The following is a 12,432-nucleotide window of genomic DNA, read 5'->3' on the forward strand; positions in this document are numbered from 1 at the left end:
GGCACACTGCTGACATATGTGCACCAGGACAGACAACCCTTTTCTCAAAGGTATTTTCTAACCAAATGACAGCTGACATATCCTGTTGTGTGGGGCTATTCTTTCCTATATGCAGGACTTCATATTGGCTTTAGTAAAATTCATGAGCTTCTTTTCAGCTGCAGGCTGAAGAATTTTAGGAGCCTTCTTAAAGGTAACATTGGTCTGTAGCATATTCATGAGTCCCTTGGTTTGATTTCATCTGCTCAGCTCCTGAGGATACCTTCTATCTGTCACTGGATTGCTAATGGCGATGATTAAGTATCAGGCTCCTAGCACTCACAAGTTCCTAGCACTGATGTGTTCTATACTGTGGAAAGTGCCAGCTGAAAGATTTTTCTTTTTGCATTTTTAGGTACTGGCATAATTCCTGAAAACGGTGAAGTCATGCCTTGTCAAGCTAAGCAGGGTAACTTTTACACTCTTTTAATATTCTGTGTCTAGGGCTCCCAATCCCTCCTCAACACCTTGCTCTTTCCAGTTAGATTGCTAGATCTCAGAAGGTGAGAGATTTCATCAGGAAAATTTTAATTGAAAGCAGTTGTGGAGGACCGCTGCTGTGATTGACTGCAACATCGATAAAGCACTTGCAATTTTTTTAAGCTCAAAGCTTTAACACCATGCTGCAAGTGCTTTGTGTCCCTCTGCAGGTAAATATCAAGCAATGGATTCCAAAGCAGAACTGAGGCACCACAGTGAGCCAACATGCCAGAGGAAGAAGATAATCACACCTACCTGGAGTTACCAATCCAAAAAGCCCCACTTGCCAGTACACAAAATACAGGTAGGTGGGTTCAGAAGGTGCTCTGAGGACTAACTAGTGCATGGTGTCTTTTGCTGCTGCTCTAAATAATTCACTAGAGTTGTTTGCTTCTCATCTCAATGTTTAAGCAGCCCCACATGGTAGCATTAGTGTTTGAAATGAGGTGTGTATTTTGTCTCTGAAAGCAGAGTTTTAGGGCTAGAAACACCAAATGCAGTTTTCCAAACAACTGCACCCTTCCAGCAACTACCCTCCTGCTTCTCCTCCTGCCACACTGAAGAATGCTGCTTTCTTTGCTTCACAATGTCACTCCTCTTCCAGTGTAAAGAAAGGTCCTGTGATGAAGAATGCCTTCAACCTTATGGCAAGGGCAATCATCTCAAGCATGAATGGGGCAAATCAAACTCCCTCAGGCTAAAAGAAGCTCAGTTTCAAGTCTCCTCGTTTTTTAGTATAGACTCTGATTGTAAAGTGGGAGTTAAATGTGTAAAACTGCTTTCTTACTGTTGAAAGGACCTGTGAATATCAGCTGTGTTATCAGTGCTCTCTATGACCCCTTTGCCTGTCAAATTGTGTCCTTCAGGTGTCCTGGGGATACAAACAAATTTGTTTCTGGGTTTAAACAGAGACAGGTCTAAATTAGAAATAATCCTAGGTGTAGACAACAGAACAAGCTCAATGATTTAAGAAAGTCAAACTGGAAATTTTAGAGACCTGTCTGAACAAAATACTTTTCCTCCCATGTTCCATTGTCCGAGAACTTTAAAGTTTAGTTTCTAGTTAACTTCATATTTGATCTCATGCTTACATTTCAGTGTGACTCTCAACTTAAATCAACTGCACTGATATTTCTTTGACAATGGTATTAATCTGTTTTAAGTGACTTAACTCTGGGAAGTAGTATTTGAGCAATGATATATAAGGAGAGACAATACGTTAAAATACTGCATCACCAACTATTTCTTTGTGTGCTAATTGTGAAAAGAATTATATGCAAAGTTATAATGCTTAGTTCAAGAATTTACAAATCAAAGCTGGATATCTAAACACAGTACTGGATTTCTAAGGAAAACCTATGTCTAGTAAAAGAAAGCACCTGAATTTCTAGGAAGTCAGACAAATAAGCAACTTAATTAAATGTCGTGTCATGACTTCTAGTTACCTAAATAACCCAATCAAATGTTAACATTTACATCAGCTCCTAGCAGCATGCAGATCCTCCACTTTGCTCTGTGTCGTTTCAGAGGAACAGGAGCATTACATCTCCTTTTTTGTTAGCTTAGTTAGTTAACTTTTACATTTTTACCAAGTTTCCTAGTACAAAGCTCACATGCAGATCATCACCCTGCAGTATCATCTGAAAAGTATTTTCATATAAACCTTTGGCCAGTATCATATGCAGTAGTACATAGAATTTCTTACAAAGCTTTAAGATTTTGTGATAGTCTGTTCTGTTGGCTGGCTCTGTCTATCTGGACTTTGTGCCAAAATGTATCATTTACTTCACTGGTCCATAATTAAACATAAGGAATCCCCAGGAAGGATTCCCTGGCATGACATCAGTAGCTAGTGTCTTCAAGCACAGCCACTTTGGAGAGCCTTCTTGCCATGAGTAGCCTACACAACCATGCTGTATTTACCATAACCGAGCAGTGGCCAGGACTATGTGGACACGCAGCAATTGCCTGCAACATTTTACAGAAATTTGTCACCATGAAGAAATCTGTTCTACAGAAATCTACCACCTTCTTGTTTGTCCCTTAATTGTGAGTAAATTAGGCTCTTAACTAATTAAGAAGATGCCTTACCTAATGAGAAGATGCCTTGCAGGCTGGAAGACAATCAATGCTGTAAAGCAGAAATGGCAGATCCCTCGTTACTGCTGTAAAGGATTCCACAGGCAGGTCAGAAAGCAGAAATAACAACATTCTTTATCTTACAGGTATTAAATCCTTGCAGACACAGATGCGCCCACCAGGACAGCAGGGCTGAAGTGGGATGTGTGGACTGCAAGGACGCTGTTGCTTTCTGCCTGCCACAGACATGCACTTACCATGAAGTTTTCTTTGGAGACGGGACAACCCAGATTCAAGGACTCTTTTATAGAGTCTTGTCAGCGCATGCTGCAGATGCCTCCCTCTGTCTTTGGGCAAAGCATTTTTGGCAAACCTTGTTTTTGGCAAAGCATTGTCTGGCAAACTGAATGAACTGAAAATTGGGAAGTGATGCTACCAGATATAATTAGAAATATTTGGTCTTTGACTAGCTATGTGAATAAATCCCCTATAAATAATATGAGGAGATTCCTAAGGAGGGAATTTCAACTAATGCTGACAAGAGAGATAAGGATAACTACTATTAACTGTAGATGGTGGATGCTGCTGTACTCTTAAGTATCTGATGCATCCCATACTGTTGTCCTTAGCTATGTCTTGATGGAGGAAAAGTGGTCATACCACTGCTTAAGTTTCATGCTCTACTATTTCATTTGTTTATTCCTCTGACATTAGACAGGGCTCCTCTCTGTGGAAAAATACTTGGTGGTGGTTACCTCACCTTCTGAGTAGTTCAGCCAGTTATGACTGCTCTTACTGACATTTGAGTGGCGCTCGTTCTGTCCACCAGAGGTGGCAAGAACCATTTTGAGCTTTTTCTTTTTGTGTTAACTTTGACATTCTCTGCTGGGTGGCACAGGAGGCTAGGTCTCATTAGTAAGGGATCCAGGGAGCAATAGCTTCATTCTCTTCATGTTTTGCATGAAAGGCCTGAAGGCTTTGGAAAGCCTGAGAGAGAGAGAACTAGTGCTAGAACAGTTTTGGCAGATGGTGTCATGCAAACTGAAATAAACAATATGGATAAGATGGCTTACAATTACTGGTGTTCTCAGGTTCAAGTTACCTCGAAATGCTTCTTCTCAAGCAAAGGGAAATCCTTCAGATGTGCTTTTGAAAGCCACAGTGGAAGTATAACCATTTGCAGCACAGTAATACACCCCACTAGAGAGTCTCCTGCTGCATGGCAAGTGCACCCTTTCACCTATCGATGCTATGTGTTGCCATCAGCATTCACTCATCGTGTCACAACCTGGTATATTATTTATTTGTTCTACACAGGAATAGTTGAATTCATCATTGCTGTGGTGTTTCCTGCCTTGCAACCTCTTGCTCCCCTTTGGGCTGTTAAGTTGTCACCATTTTGGTTAGATGAATCCTATACCACATTTTTCTGCTTTGGCTTGCAATTTCAATCCAAAGAAATTTTCTGCTACTTATTAACATGTGTCTCTTGCTTCATGGAGTGATTCTAGTGATTTGTTTCCTGCTTTCCTGGTATTATGTGCTATGTCACTGCAGGATCATTTCTTTTTCCTGTCTTCTGCAAGAGTCCAGGAATTCCCAAGGCATCTCACATGAAAGACTACAGCCTTCTGTTGAAAAATCACTTTTTCTGCTTGAAAAAGTGATTGTGGCTTTTGTACTCTTCCTAGGAAGATTCAGTGATGTTACTCAGTATAGAGCTACCATAGTTACTCTCTGTCACTAGCTGTTGCCATCTGTTTATCTCATGACTGAATAAACTTAGGTATTGCCAAGTGAAAGTCTACTGAGCCAGTGGAACAGCTTACTTCTGATGAAAATAGGAGATTTAGTTCTCCCTGTTCTTCCCCCTGCTCCTCATTTTTGTTCAGTCCTGGGAAAGGAGGATTTGGAGAGGAGATGTGGGATCTTCCACCATATGCAGACCCTATTTGCCATTTCAACTTGACCTGATCTTGAGGAACTCCTTTAGGTTCAGCTATAGTTTCAGTGTTAATAAATCTCTGCCACTGTCAGCTTTAAGGAGCTAAGTGAGATTGAAAGTCCAAGCCAGGTTCATTTATGAGAGCTCTCAATGAAACAGAAAGCATTTTGTTCTTTTTCTAAACCTACTAAAAGAGAAAGAAATGTCTTAACATTTACCGTGTAAAACTGCTCAAATTTCATTTGAGCAGTTTCCTTTCATCTAATGAATGAAACAAACTTTGAAGCAAAAAGAAAAATGAAGTGGTTCCTGCTAATCATTATTTTGCTTCCCATCTATCTCTGCAGGGCTGGACTCCATCCACACTGGAAGCAAAGCACAGAACAGCTGAAAGAGAAGAAGGAGATTGAAAGACAACTCTGGATATAGACTGCCCTGCACAGCAATGCAGCTTGGGCAAAGTGCTGGGGTGCTGATACTCCCTGTCGAGGAGAGGGGATTCATGCTGAAAATAGATCCTTCTTGAGAAGAAGATCACAAATTACAGCATGACAGGGTGGCTGAGGGTGGAAGGGATCTCTGGAGGTCATCTGGTCCAACCCCCCTGCAGAACGGCCACCTAGAGCCAGATCAGGCAGTTGCCTCACTTTCTGCCACATCTTAGATACCACTGCTTCTCCCCCATGTTCTGTGTATATCGAAAAGGGTCTGAAAGTGAGAGGCCACATTTTTGTGCAGTTTGAATTGTGGAAGCAAGTGGAAATGTCTCAAGAATGCCAGTCCCCATGAAAATCCCCTTGCCACATTTGAGTCCTAGTTATTCATATTATGGAAAGGAAGATAAGCCCAATATCTTCTCTCTGACACCTGCCCAGAGGAGATACCCAGTTAGAATATATGAACATAGCAAGTGTGAAGTGTACTTCCCCTCTGGTGTATTGTTTGGAGACTTTCTAAGCCAGTGATAATGTCTTTGTATTTTGCATCTAAACCTCATTTTTATTCTATGAACTCGTCCATTTCCTGGAGCTGGAGTTTGCTAGTTCTGTACCAGAGGGACACATGTATATCATTCTGATGCAAAACCTAATGTATTCCATTGCAGAAAAATTCCATGTTATCATCATGAAGCATCATTATAATAAACTTTGCTAACCTAACTCATCGCATCATCAATGAATTTGCTATGATAAAAAAGTGCCTTATAAAATAAGGTCTTTCATTTATTTACAATTGCAAAGCAACAGTTCTGCAAATGTAGGAGTATATCCCGCAGTGGGGAAAACCTTTCTAAGCAAAGCTCCTGACACACTCATGCTGACCACAGCAAAAAGCATGGTCTGCAAGATGTCAGCCACCAGCAGGCTTACGGTGAACTTGCTCATCCTGCTAGCTCAACACAAGTTGTTGTGAGTAAGACAATCCCAGACTCTAGAGAACTCACATTTCCATTGAGATTACCTGGTGTTGTCTGTAATAGGTCTGCAGTCTCACTGCTCAGTACTTTCCTTAATAACAGAGGTCTGAGTTTTATTGCTGCTGGCAACAGGGCCATTAAAGCCACATTTGGCCTGGCCTTAGGCCACTGCCTGTAGGTGGCCTTGAATCAAATCCTCAGTGTCATTGGCTTTCTATGGAAAGGATTAGATAAGCAGGCAGCAAGAGATTAGAAGAAGTGCTAAGGAGAAGCTGGGATTTGTTTGGGAAATAGCCCCTTTTACAGTGAATGCTGTTGTGCTCATGAGTTAAGCGGCAGAAAAGTCACATGCACACTGCGTGCACTAAAGATTAAGGCTGTGGGAATCCAGAGAGCTGTGAAACCGATGTCACACCACAGTGTCCTACAGCCCATACATAGAAGGAAGACAGCACACCATTCAGGAGGCCACAGTAGTGGTGGTACCAAGGCTGCACTACCTGCTGCTGTGCCCAAGACATGCTCTCTTGGGCACAAAGATCACGGAGATGTTGAGCAACCACTCTGAGGAGGCAGTGTGCTTCAAGGATGCTTTGCTGGGTGCACAGCTGGGCCATAGGCTGTGAGGATTCATCCTGCTGTGTCTCCCAGAGGCACTGCAGTTGAGCTCTGTGGACTGTCACGAGGTGCTGCTTAAAGTGTGCCAGATGGCGCAGGAAAATTTATCTTCTGTTCCCTCACGTACCAGCTGACAAGGAAAGCAGAAAGGCATGTCTGTGTTACTAACATCAAAAATAAGTTTACTTGCTTACGCATGACACAATCTATTTATCTTGCCCTTCTCCACACGACTGAATTTTATAGAGGTCTATCACATCCTGCCTCAGTCATCTCTTCTCCAATCTGAAGATGTCCTTGTACGGAAACAGTTCTCTGTCTCTGATATTACTTGAGACCCTTCTCTGCACTTTTTGGGGATTTGGTTACCAAAACTAAATTCAATATCCAAGCATTAGGTACATGAAGAATTTATAACATGACATAATGGTATATTCTAAACTGTCATCAGTATCTTCCATAAAAACATAAAAAAAAATAATTCCATCTGTGTTGTCAACCCTCTTTTGGGATGACAGTTCAGAGAGCCATAATAAATTTACCAAGACCTTTTTCATGAATAAACAGGTTTTGGGGATGTAAAGAAATGATTAGTTTATAAATGTTAAATACCACTAACTTGTATTTCAGCTCATTTGTTAGAAAATCAACCAATTATTCTGCGTCATGACATTCTGTGTCATTTTGGTGTCACAGCAGATCTTACCGTGATTTTGTAATTTTTTAAAGTCCTTTTTCCCAGACCATTTATACATAAATGTTGAACTGCACATGCCCTAACTCATCTTTTGATGGCTTCCCACCTCAGCTAAGCATTTATTTCCCCATCACATGTACTGTCTTTTGATTCACAAGGTAAATATTTCTTTCCAGTCAAAGCAACTTTTGCCAATATCATGTGGGCGCATGCGTATACTTTTCAGAATCTCATCATACTGTATTGACTATATCCATGTCCCTGTTGATTCTCTTGAAGTCACACGTATTGTGAGACACAGCTTTCACCTGCAAATTCTGTTCCTGTTGTGGTTTCTGCCAGTTTGTCTTATGTAGGTGACATACTGACACATCTACTTCCTCACAGAAGTCTAGTATCACAGATAGAACATTTTATTCCTGTCATATTAAGCACGATTTAAACAACAGGCCACTTCTACAACAATTCAATCTGTTTGTTTGTTTGTTTGTTTCAACTATTCCTGGGTATAAAAAAATTGCTGAAACAGATGTGCCCAATATATTTTTTCTCCTACATCCTAAAGTATTGAATGAAAACCTTAAGTTAGCTGGGTTTCTCAAGTTTTTCCTCTATTAATAGATGTTCTTTCTGAAAACTTCCTCCTGAAGGAAAAATCATCACAAACTGTTCAGCTTTTCTGCTTGCATTCCTTTAGTGTTCTTTTTAAAATATAATTGTTACTTTTTCTTAAGTAATCTCTCACACAGGCTCTCTGTTCATAAAATTCTTATAATAGGCATATAAATATATAGACATATAACCATCTGGGTTATATTTTGGAACCTTTTCTCACATTCAAACAAATTAGTCCAAGTGTTGAAGTTAATGTAGTCACTCTTCAGTGATAGTTTTTGTCACTTTCAATGTTAATACTGAAGCTGTCAAAAAGGTTGTAGCAAACACTGAAACAGACGTGCAGAGACATATCTGCTATATAATAAACTGCATTAAAAAGCTCACAAATGATACACTCAAACATGCCAACATTTCCAGTTAAATTGAGTTTCTTACTTTTTTGGATTATGTATCTGATACACAATGCTATTTTATTCAAAAATGTTCCCCATGAGATTTGCAGTTTACAAGTGCTGTTGTCAGCCATGCTCTCAGTATGAGCAGGGCATGCTGGAGGCATCAGTACACCCTGTGGACCCTGATGAACTCTCTGACAGGGAATGCCCAGACTTTGCCACAGCAGCATTTCTGCTGCCCTCTGTGTAAAATGAGAGCTCCCAGAAATGTTAGCACCAGCCAAAAAGAAATGCTGATGCTCCAATCTACCAGTGCAAAACTTCTGATTACTGCCTTTCTGCTAAGATGCAGCTGAGTACTGGACCATTGCAATGGTAAGGACATACTTTGCATATAAAAATCAGTAAGGATTAGGTTAGATTAAATTAAAGTGAGGGGATATTTTGTATTTCTTGCAGGCAGCTTGTGTGCCATACTGTGGCTGGTGCAATGTGTTGCCTGGTAAGGCAGCATGTTTTAGAGATCTGCTCTGGCATCCCTAATAGAGAATTCCATGCTGGTACAGAGAGGGAAAAGTCAGAAAGTCTGAAACTTGTATGGACCTCTGGAAGAAAGTTGATAATGATCATAACTAACAAGGGACTTGAATACATCCTCTTGGATGAAAAGCAGTTCAGGATGTTCATTGCATGGGCTATGAGAGGTGCAAGCAAAAATGCATGCAGCTAGAGCATAAGACTGAGGATAGTGCCTTTGGTGAAAGTTGTGGGGAGTCCTTTTATTTGCTTTATTAATTTTTTTTTTAACTTTTTTTTTTAAATATTACTTTAATTTACTTTAATTTTATTGATTTTTTTTTTATTTTTAAAATTAATATCTGGCTTTTCCCTCTCCAAATCTTGTCCCTCTGTTCTTTGCGCTTGGTAGGTATACTCGTGATTTTGCTTCAGTTAATGGAAAACAACTTCCTTGGGTACAGAATTTTGGAAGTTGCATTTTTGTAAAGGCGATGCCATTCATTTCCAGAGTGAATTCCTAAAGACTTCCTGAAAAGCTACAATGACAGATAATCTGCAGTTAAAGAGAAGATATTTCACTGGGCAGTGGAAGGGAAGGTGATATTCCATGAAGGAGCTCTGATCTGTGATGTTAGGATAAGCAGTTCTTGAAAGTGTATCAGAACTAGCCAATTATCCACTTCCTATCTTCAGGACAAACTTGAGAGGATGATATTTGAGCAGTGTTTTAAATAAAAGGAGGGTGGTAGAGAGGAGGAGTGGAGGTTCAGTTACACAGAAGAGGACAAGGGTGGAAAGACTGAGAAGTCAATGGGAAGAAGAGGATCTCTGGAAATGTCTGAGATGTTGGAAAATGAATCAGAAATGACAGAAATCGGTGTTCAAAGCTCAATATTAGAAAAAGCAAACAGTTTGTATTGAGACAAAAAAAAAGATGATGAAGCATGATCTACCTACAGTAGAAACTTAAAGATCTTTGTATGGAGGTATATCAGCTTCATTTTCATTTTAGTTATTCAGACATTGCATCTCTTTTGCCGCAACCTTCCTCATGAAAAATCTCAAAAATCAGAATTTTTGAACAACCAAGGTTGTAAGTGACATCAGGAGATCACTTGGCTCAGCATTTCATGAGAAAAAGAGCCTAGATGAAATTGCCTAGCACCCTGTCCAGTCACATTGTGAAAACCTCCAGTGACTGAGAGTCCACCCATTTTCCTGGGGAGATTTCCCTGGGGAGGTTGTTCCAGTGAATGATTGTTCCACTGTAAGAATTTCTTACATATACCAAGGTGAAACCTCTCCTGGTCCAACTTGCACCAATTACTCCTTGTCCTCTCCATGTGGCTCTTTATGAGAAGAGAGATTCTAACCTGTTTGTAGTGACCTTTAATTACTGGACAACTGTGATGAGGCCTTCCAGAGCCATCTGTTTTCCAGGAAGAAAAGAGCTAACTCCTTTAGCCTTTCCTCAAAGGCAGGTTCTGCAGTCCACTGATCACCTTTATGGTTCTCCTTTGGACTCTCTCTACTCTGTCCATGTCTTTATGGAATTGTAGACATCAGAAATGGGCACAGTACTCCACGTGTGGCCTGACAAGTGCTGAGGAGAGTGGGAAGATCACATCTCTTATTCCGCTAGTAATACCCTTAAGGATGCAGCCCAGGATCAGATTTGCCTTTACTAAATGGTGAATTTCAATTCTTTGTTAGCTCACTTAGGGCTAGTGGTCTATTGGATGGAATATAATGTTGTGGCCTGCAGGATAGACTTACACCAATGCTATGAGAAGCTTGGAGCTGTGAGGAGGAGGACCATGAAATCACTGCTCTGTACTTCATTGTTGCTTGCATGAAGGTCACATTCACTCTAACTGTACCTCAAAGAGTTACCTGCTCATAAAAAAGCATCTTATGCAAAGATAAGTGTGGCCTTGCATTCCCCACTCTCTTAGAAGCGTCCTATACCCTACACATCCACCCAGTTCCCACCAGTACCTCAGCTTTCCCAAGGTGCACCTCTCTTCAGTGTTTTCAGACATTTGTTTGGCACAATCACACAGAAGGACTTGGTGTGTGAGGAGGCTCCAGACATAGGCTGCCTGACCGCTTCTCCTGCAGTGCCAAGGAAAAGCAGAGATTCAGAAAACAGATCTGTTGCCCAAGGCACTTTTACCCAGGAACACAGCAGTTGAGGTACTAAACTCAATGAGCATGAAATGGGTTAAGAGACAATGGGTTTACAAGATCTGTGGATTCCCCTCTGCAGTGTAGGTACAGCTGTTAAAGACACCTATGAGTTCCCTGCATCTCTTTGTTCTTCTTGTCAGGTATCTGGCAACAGAAGCTACAATTCCGCACCTAGTAACAGCAGCTACATGCACCACAACCTAACTATTTTGAAGAGAACTGATGCTGTAACTAGCAAATGCTCTCACAGATGACCAGAAGGAGCTGGCTCAAAGTCCAAGGTCAGGTACCAAAAGCTAGATGACGTTCATGTGATTGTTCACTCTCTGTCCTTCTCCTTTTCTGTCACTGTAGGAAAGCGCATTTTGGCGTTTCTGGGGCATAGCTTGTAAGTACTCTGAGAACTGAAAACTGAATTTGGCGTTGTTGGCAAGAAATCTCTTCAGGAGCTTCTTTCTGCAGGGCAGAAATACTTTCTCCATGTCTTAGCACCTCTCACAGGGCTGATGCTTTTGTGCTCAGGAGACGCACCACACTCTTTCATGCCCAAGCTGTTTAAGGTCAGAGAACTCCATAGTCCACATGTGGCAGCAGCTCTAGTGGAGCTCATCAGCTGCATCTATTTTAAACCTTCTCTTAGCGATGCTCCTTTATGCCTATTATGGATCCATGTTTTTCCAAAGATCAGTTACTTGTGCATCAGCACCTATCAGGTCACAAGCCCTCGGGCTCCAGAAATAGTGTGTCAATGCAAAATGACTCCTGTCCTCAGCTAAGGCAGCAAATCACAAAGTGAGGAGAAACTTGTTTTCCTCACCCCTCCTATTAATATTGCACTCTGATTCCAAGAAGTCTCCAATCATGCTTTCTAGAGTATCTGTTGGCAAGGCCAGGTCAGCCCAGTGCAATATGTGGGACTTCATTTATCACACATGCATTTTGAAGTAGATAAGCTGATCAATAATTGTCATTTAAGGAACCTGCAGCCTTACTTTTCATCAGTTGGAGCACCATTGAGAAGCAAATTCCCAAGCCATAATTTCTTACAGGTGGGAGACGAACCCCAGTGTTTTCAAGTGCATCCTGATTCTTCCATGGTTACACCAGGTTGTTCATTTTGGATGGTAATCCAAATGTTACAAATCCATCCAAACTACAAATCTATCCTTGTAATGCTGTCCAAGGGGAACAGTGATTTTAAGTACCAAAACATGGTCTCCAAAGTTGTTGTGGTATTTGCTAGTCAGTCAGCAGGTTTAAAAAGGTACCCATGGAGTTAGAAATACTTGTTCATGCTTTTACTGAGCCACAGTTGCAACACACTGACCTCCAAGTTAAGCTTTTTGGATCATTTGTCTGTTCCTTTAAAGAAATATGTGTAGTAAAACAAAATCTTTCTGCTTCCTTTCATGTTTTGACAACAAAGGTTTTGTCT

General features: G+C 40.9%; 1 long non-coding RNA gene across 2 annotated transcripts in view; it reads left to right on the plus strand.

Moving 5' to 3' along the window:
- LOC133273580 (uncharacterized) overlaps positions 1-5,443 on the plus strand; it is a 28,431-nt gene extending 22,988 nt beyond the window's left edge. For both annotated transcript variants that reach the window (XR_009744884.1, XR_009744885.1), the window contains 2 exons: positions 690-827; positions 4,891-5,443. This is a non-coding gene — a long non-coding RNA (uncharacterized LOC133273580). The remainder of the gene's footprint in view (positions 1-689; positions 828-4,890) is intronic.
- The last annotated feature ends 6,989 nt before the right edge of the window (positions 5,444-12,432 follow it).

Source organism: Pezoporus flaviventris, unplaced genomic scaffold (assembly GCF_033815535.1).
Source record: "Pezoporus flaviventris isolate CSIRO_AGI_PZ_B2104156 unplaced genomic scaffold, CSIRO_AGI_Pfla_v1 ptg000034l, whole genome shotgun sequence".
NCBI lineage: Eukaryota > Metazoa > Chordata > Aves > Psittaciformes > Psittacidae > Pezoporus > Pezoporus flaviventris.